Here is a 9,021-nt window from a genome sequence, read left to right as displayed (position 1 = left end):
TCTTTTTGGTTGGGTCGTTGATGAACTCTTTCTAGCATATCGGATGTCCACATAGTGGTCATCCCTTCTTATACGCATGTAATACAATTTTTCTGAATTTTCAGATTTTTTATATGCTAGGCCACCGGTTTTAAATTGATGTTAATTAAATTAATATTCAATTCATCACCCTCAGTATACACGTGTGTATCACGTCAGGCTGCAGATGGGAAAGGTGGCTTCCCTTTGAAAATACTGATAGGACACAGAGAGTGTGTCAAGGGTGAGATGTCTTCCTGCGGCTACAAGCTACAGTAGCATCAACCCTTAAGCGTTAGCCACATTTAGGTGGCAAATATACTTCCCGATATATATGTGTATATATATGTAAATATATATATGTCTATATATGTGTGCGTGTACGTATGTGTGTGTATGTAAATATATATATATATATAGTTACGAATAAACGTACCTCATACATAAAAGGAAGTCTATTTCTATGTATGTGTTTCTCTACGCGCTCCTTTTTATGATTGCATCGGGAAGTTTATAATGAAACAGGAACATTTATATAATGACTCTGGCATATAGTCAAATCATTACAGAGTTCAGAGACGTTACAAACTAAGGCCCATCGCACACATGTAATAAATTAGTCATTATGAGATTACTAAGAGAAAACCAGGTTAGTGGGAGATAAAATAATAATTCTACTCTCCCTTTAGAATTCCAGTGAATGCCCATTAAATTGGCTTTATTAATATCTCGAATTTTACGCATAAAGACAGAAATTTTATACGAAGCCACCATACAACTATAATACTGTAGTGCAATTTGTATGTTACATGTAAGAGCTTGTATAATCTACTTTCATAAGTAATTTGCTGTCAGGTAGTAAATGCAGGTAGAATGGGTTCGGTAGTTCCTGATATGGACAGGTGGATAAATAAACGTACGTATGCACACATACACACAAAAGAACAAACGCGCACACGTACACATATATTGATATATATCTATTTCTCTCTATCCCCGTGTTTCTCGCTCTCTTTGCATACATAAATACGTTTATATATATATATATATATATATATATATATATATATATATATATATATATATATATAGAGAGAGAGAGAGAGAGAGAGAGAGAGAGAGAGATGAATATATACATATATCTATATATATATACATGAATATAAATATATATTCATATATATATATATATATATATATATAAGCATATGTATATGTACATATATATGTGGAATTATATACGTAGATATGTATATATATATATATATATATATATATATATATATATATATATATATATATATGGACATAAAACATGCGTTTGCCTACACAAATACGCAGTTCAAATTGGGAGAGATATACGTAGTATCTATGTCGGAGACGGTTGTTTGCGTAAATAGAATGAACATTTTATAGAGAAGTTATTTAAAGACGTTTGATTAAGAGGGAGAGAATGAGAATGCATAAGAGTGGTGTAGGGAAAGATGGGAAAGATTGGGACGTAATTGGAGATATTTAGTGATACATTGATAGTGTGGAAGATGCGCTCTGTTCTACATTGAAGAAAAATCTACGTCATCAGATCTAACGATTAAATAATACGTCTCATAGAGACTTTATCACCGTTAAATGAGTTGGGATTTATATCTAATTTATATCATTATTGTCATGGCAACTGACTATATCTCCTGGAACGTCGTTTGCTAGAGGAGATTCATCAGCAACTTATTCATTAAAAGCGCTGAATATACATGAGAATCTATTGGCTGGTGGCTTTTAAAATTGGTATGAACCATATAAATATGGTGGAAACAGTTTAACAGGAGTTCGTACCAATGAGCTGCCATTTCGGACGGGATGCAATTGTGTGACTAACATGAGAAATACGATCGTGCACGCACGCGCGCACGCGTACAGACACGCGCGCATGCGTACAGACCCAGAGGTGTGTGTGTGTGTGTGTGTGTGTGTGTCTCTATGAGGTTGTATTTATATTCATATATGCATATATGTGTGTGAGTATGTGTACGTATATCTATTTATCTACCTATCTATCTCTTTCTCACTGCTTGTATATATATATATATATATATATTATATATATATATGTGGGGAATGGAGAAACAAACACAAGGAGAAGCAAGTCAATTGGGCTTGCTTCTTCTTGTGTTTGTTTCTCCATTCTCCACATAATTATAATTATAAACTGCGGCTTAAACAATAAATTACCTGCCTCTGGATACCTTCTAACGAAGACGGTACCCACACAAGTAATCTGCAGGAGTGCCTTCGGATTTAACTATCCCCTGGTTGCTTAGATACTTCAGACTACCCCTGAAATATTGAAGCAATCCTATCATGTACCTATATATATATATATATATATATATATATATATATATATATATATATATATATATATAAGGTTAGCTTTCAGAGTTACATTCCCTCGCGATCGGTAAAAATGTGCTTATTTTGGTAGTTTTGACTTATGGAGTCCCTCTAAGCGTGAGGCATTATTGTATAGTAATGCCCTTATATAATTTAAATTATATATATCTATGGAAAAAAATGATTTTTGTTTCTTTATGAGGTTTATGAATATATATATATATATATATATATATATATATATATATATATATATATATATTTGCATCTATGCGTATATCTATCTATCTATCTATCTATATATATATATATATATAAATTAATCCAAACATGAACAAGCAAGATAAAACAACAACGAGAGGACGTGGAATAAGTACGGTGTTATTGGAAGGTCAGGAAAGGAAAGAAGAGGATTTCACGTTTCGAGCGGAGCTCTTCATCAGAAATATAGAAATAGTCCAAAGAAGGGAAGACGGAGAAAGAAAATCGCCAACAATACACACGTGTGTGTGTGTGTGCGTTATCTCTAATTCCTTCCATTTAGTTTTTAGTTTCTGCTCTAAATCTTATGTCAATTGCTATAGTTTCATTTTCTTTTTCTTATTTACTTTCTTTTTTCCTTCAGAATATTTGCTCTATTAGCCTTAATGTCTCTGTGAAACGTGCTTTTTTTACTCTCATTCCTAATACATTGCATGTCTCCCTTTTCTCATAATGTTCTGTTCCCCAATACATACGCGTTTCCTTCTGATGCATATATTACTTCTATGTCGACATCTTTCTCTCGACATCTTTCATTTACACCAGTTAATCAATCCAAAGCTCATTTGTTATGACAAATTTGGATTCGCTTTGTTAGTGATCATAGTTGTTTTTTCTTTGTTTTTGCTGATATTCAGTTCTTTCCTCTCTGACCCGATGCTTCGTTAATTCTTTTTGACTTTTGTCCAACTTGTAGATATTTCACTGCCTTCCCTTCATCAGTTATTAATGAGTAGCTAGTTATATATCTCCCATGCAAATTGTCCCAATTTTCTACCTATCTCTTTACCTATTTAATGCACCTCTCATTATAAATCTTTCTCTCTTTTATCTCTCAGTTCCGCCAAGGTATTTCCATTTCAGTATCCCAGGCAAAAATAATTATTCCACACTCAATCGTCTTTCAATCTTTTTAAACAACACGGGCGGGTTCAATGATTGACTCTCATCATTGCTGTAGATTGCGTGATAGATTCTACTCACACAATGAAGTATTGTCGTCTACATATTTATAAAAGTAAAATACTATTATTTTCAGCGCCTTTTACCTGTTTTTTCCACCTCCCTCAGCACAGCCTATGCTTTCTCCTTGTAAAATCAGGGCAAGAAAACATAATGAATAAAAATAAAAAAATAGAAAGAAAGCGGAAATATAATTTTTATGCTTACTTATATATAAAAGTGTATATATATATATAAAGCAGTTGTATACTGTCAACTTTACGTGACAGTCCCAATAATGGAATCATACTGCTGGTATTTAACCCTAGGAAGCAGCACCGCTTCCTGTCAGGCTTGACACATTTCCTGTGTCTTTATGTTTACAAGGGGGAGACAAGCACCTCCACCCAGCCTAACCAGCATTTAGGGACATGTTTCTGAGTCTTTGCTCGTCATCAGCCTGAAGTAGCACGACCAGCTGGCTGCAGATGCCTGTCAATCTCTCATATATATTTCTAGTGAAAACACAGGAAATGTGTCGTAATCTCTGTATTTTTCACATGGATAAAAAATTCGAAAATAGATACAAAATTAGGAGATTTTGTGGCAAGATTCAGTTAAATTCTACATGATGAATTCCTATTGGTAGTTGGACAGAGAATGATTAAATAATTAAAAATATGACTGGGGAAATTGATACAGGATCATCCAAAATTGAAAGTAGAATTTAACTGAAACTTCCAGCAAACAGTGAACCCCGAACAAGGAAATATTATTTGTTGGAGCTGAACACTGACTGTTCCTACAGCCCTTTAAAACACCCCAAAACGGCCGTAGGCTTATAACTGACTTTTAGTTTTCATGGTTTTTAACTGACTTTTTTATCACCTACCAAAATTGTGTGTTTATATATAAATATATATATATATATATATATATACATACAAGGTTGAGGAGGGTATTGGATTTAACCAAACCCAAGAGGATACAGGTAATACCGAGTAAGTGCTGTATACCGACTAGTTTTGCCCCAGTCGTTCTATGAACAGGATTGGGGATTATAAGTCGTGTATTAGCGTGTGTATATGTAAATATATAAAAAGATAAAGAGAGCAATGGTAAGGGTGGAAAGGTATTTTATGGATATATTTCCAACCTTACCATTGCTCTCTTTATCTTTTTATATATTTATATATATATATATATATATATATATATATATATATGCACATATATTCATACATACAAACACACAGTCATAATAATAATACGTACGAAAATTTGTCAACACTACATTATCAAGGTACTTATATATATATATATATATATATATATATATATATATATATATATATATATGTAGGTAGTTTATATGAGAAATATGTCTGGCAACTAAGAGAAATTGTTAAATTGACAAGGACACCTAATATAGAATGAAAATGTGAGAGTGAGACAGTTATAGAAAGGGATAGACAGACAGAGAAAATGGCAGAAAATGAATATGCGCGGGAGAAGGAAATAGATTAATGAAATGAAAGGAAAACATCGGAAAGCAATTCTTTCACGTTAAAAGCAGACAATTTTGACTTGCCATTCGAGAAGTAAAACCTCCTGGAGAATTTGTTTTCTATTTAACATTATGTGGTTAATTTTGTTTTGCTATTCTTGACTGCCAAGGAAGTCAATTATTTTTACAACTCCGAATCTGACAGTTCCAGGTTGGTCTTTTCAAGACGTAATTCATCTGTATTAATTATCTGTCATGCTACAAAACACTTAGACGATAAAACATCGTCCGTCTATTTTGCTTTAGCTTTTGGCCACGTTCATTACTATTATTATTATTATTAATTTTGTTGTTGTTGTTATAGTAATTCCCTCTTTCTTCCTGTCATGCTATTTGTTTATTATTTGCTACTTCTTTTTGATGGTTGAGGGGTTGGGTAATTTCTTCTTTTCTTCATACTCATGTTATCATTCTTTTCATAATGGTTATACTTGTGGTTGTTGTTGTTCTTGTATTAGTTGCTAGTGGTGTAAATGTGCTTTACGCTTCGTGTTTTCCATGTTTTTATTTTATTTTCCATAATACAGTTAAAATTGTAAATATTAAAAGTGCTTCTAGCATAACTCCCGTCTTTATTAGAACCAACAAGCATAATACTATCTCAGTCTCGATATGAGAAATTTAAATCGAAAATAATATAATTATTGCAGGTTTTACCTAATTAAACGGGGATTTTAATTGCAAGCTAATTTTGCAGCACGAAATTCTCTACACATATATTCGCGTATATATATTAAAACAATAGCGGCACACGCACATATGCACAATTATGCATCGAAACGTATAAATACCGTCATATATGTGTGCGTGTGCGCTGTAAATATTTGCACACACACACACACACACACATATATATATATCATGACGTAGTGAGTTCGATCCCTAGATCGGGCTGTGTAATATGTTCTTGAGCAAGACACTGTATTTCACGTTGCTCCCGTTCACTCATCTGCAAAAATGATTTGTGACGTCACTGGTGTCATGCTGTATCGGTCCTTGCTTTCCCTTGGATAACATTAATGGCGTGGAGAAGGGAAACTGGTATGCTTGAGTGACTTCTGGTCTTCCACAAACAATCTTGCCCGGCCTTGTCCCTCGGAGGAGAACCCTATATGTGTAATCCCATAATCATTCATGACCGAAGGGGATGTTTGCACTTTTTATAATAGATTTGCAAAGCAAATTCATTCAATTAGACCCGATATAAATTAATTGCAATACTAGGTCAATTTCAAAAGTTAATTTGGATTTTAAAAGAGCGACTCGAATATAGTTCTACAATGAGATAGAACATCGTTTTCTTGTACAGGACCCTAATATTTCATTCAACATGTGACACGCTAAAGTTATATTAAGTGTATGTTGTGTACCCTAATACATTAGATGGTATAGATATATTGGGTGTGCCATAGAATTACCGATAACTCGAAGTTTTACATCTCGGCTAATTTAACGTATGCCGGTGTTTTCTTCTAAGATTTGAAGATTTGTGCACGCGTGTGCGAGTATGCATATATTTTTTGGTGAAAGTGTGGGTGAGCATGTGTGTGTTTCAATTGAGGGTAGATGAGTATATACACATAGGCACATGTACGTGGGTGTGCTGACGCGCATGTGTAAGGACATGCGCGCTTACGCGATTGCTATGAACATTTTTACTCCCTTACCTTTACTCCCTCCACTTAGCGGTCATTCTAATAACTTTTTTGTCTTAATAACGGTCAATCATACAGTAATTTCCCTTTGTTTAACTGCCATCTTCATACCATTGTTTTCGATGGCCCGATAACTGAAGAGATAGCGGCGTGGGTTTCCGCCCCAACATGACTACCAAATAATTGACACATATATTTACAGATAAATTCCTCTATTTACATAATATCGCGGTCTCTTTCATGCTTTTGTTGCCTTACTATTTCTATCAATACACGCACACACACACACACACACACACAATACATGCATTTGCGTATATCTGATTTTCTGCTTGCTTTAGTGTGTCTAAATTGTATCTATTTCTACGTGCTTTTATGATAATGCACGTAGGTTAAAACTAATAACAAGAATTTGCAAAGATTTCTTTGAAGTAAAAAAAAAAAAAAGGTTTCCATTTCCATCCTTAAGAGAATACAATTCCCTTCTCTGTTTTTGTATCTTCGATCTGGTGTGATAGATGCGTGTGCGCATTTGGATGTTTTCTTTTTTTGGTGTGTGTGCGTGTGTGTGTTTCTGACAGCTACTTTGTGAAACAGTCACTTGGCTCTATACTTGTATATTGTAACCCAGTTTGTCACGCTTTTAAATGTTATTTATGTAAGATATTCCTCCAACATTTTTTATATTTAAAATCAGAACACTACTAACTACCAATATTGTCAAATTCTGATTCTTTTATATGACTCTAAGTTTTCAATTCCTTGCTATAACTAGTTTTGGGAAGGAAATCAATAAATACGAACGTTGTATTTTACACTTTAATGTATTTTATTACATGAATATAGAGAAAATAACCACACATAGACATATAAACATAGAAAGACCTACACCCAATAACATACATAGACACAATAAATAAATAAATAAATAAATAAATGTATATATATATATAAATGCACATACACATACTTACACATACACAAATATACATCATGATCACATTTAAGATTATTCAAATATAAACACTGCGTACACAGAGCAGCATATATAGCTATTTATCTATCTATATCAATCTCTCTATCTCTATCTCTCTCTCTCTCTCTCTCTCTCTCTCTCTATATATATATATATATATATATATATATATATATATATATCTATATATATATATATATATATATCTATATATATATATATATATATATATCTATATATATATATATATATATATATATATATATATATATATAATGATGCACCGAATTTTTTTCAGTCGAACAGCTAAGTGTTTCCTATGTACGATAGAATTCAAAGTAATTTTCCTGTGGATGTCATACATCTTAACATATTCAATAAAATCATCAAAGACACCAGCTATAATGCACTGAAAATGTTTCATTTTCCTCTTTTCAAAAATCATTTTCCGTTTCTCAGAGTATTTAAAGAAACCAGGTCATGAGTTTATGCGGATATATTCTGAGACAAAATGTTTGACATCGTGAGTCACGAAAGTGAAATAACCAGCTGTTTCAGAATTTAGCATCCAAATTCCTATAACGTACATACACAACCCTTGAAGTATTTAGTTCCCTATTTAGTTCATATCGATATTAATATGTCATATATATATATATATATATACATAATTTGGATGCTAAATTTTGAAACAGCTGGTTATTTCACTTTCGTGACTCAGGTTGTCCAATATATATGTATGTATATATATATATATATATAATGTGTGTGTGTGTGTGAATGTATACATAATATCAAAATAAGCAACAGAATAACAAGTATTAATGCAATACGACCGTTTCAAGCGGCTTCGTTTAATTGAACAATGCAATCATTACATCAATTTAAATGCAGTGCCACCATCAGCTGCACAGATAAATAAATATATAGAATTCTAACCAGTTGTTCACATTAATATAATTTTTCGCAAATACATTAGAGCAAGAAGATGGAAGAAATTCATGTCAACGCTATTGTAGCTAAGAATAGACTACACTTCCACGAATCGCATGAAGCCCATTGGGATCATAGCTTGTAAAGTATTGTGATTCATTTCTAATTCATTTATCTCTTTATCATCTACTAAATCTAAGACTAGAGGACTGTCTCCGTTTAGAATAAAGGGCAAGAGTGAGTTGACAGCTCATGGATAGGTATGGTCATAAATAATA

Source organism: Octopus bimaculoides, chromosome 6, assembly GCF_046866305.1.
Source record: "Octopus bimaculoides isolate indiv1 chromosome 6, ASM4686630v1, whole genome shotgun sequence".
Lineage (NCBI taxonomy): Eukaryota > Metazoa > Mollusca > Cephalopoda > Octopoda > Octopodidae > Octopus > Octopus bimaculoides.
The sequence above is the reverse complement of the archived record's forward strand: the minus strand, read 5'-3'. Positions refer to the sequence as shown.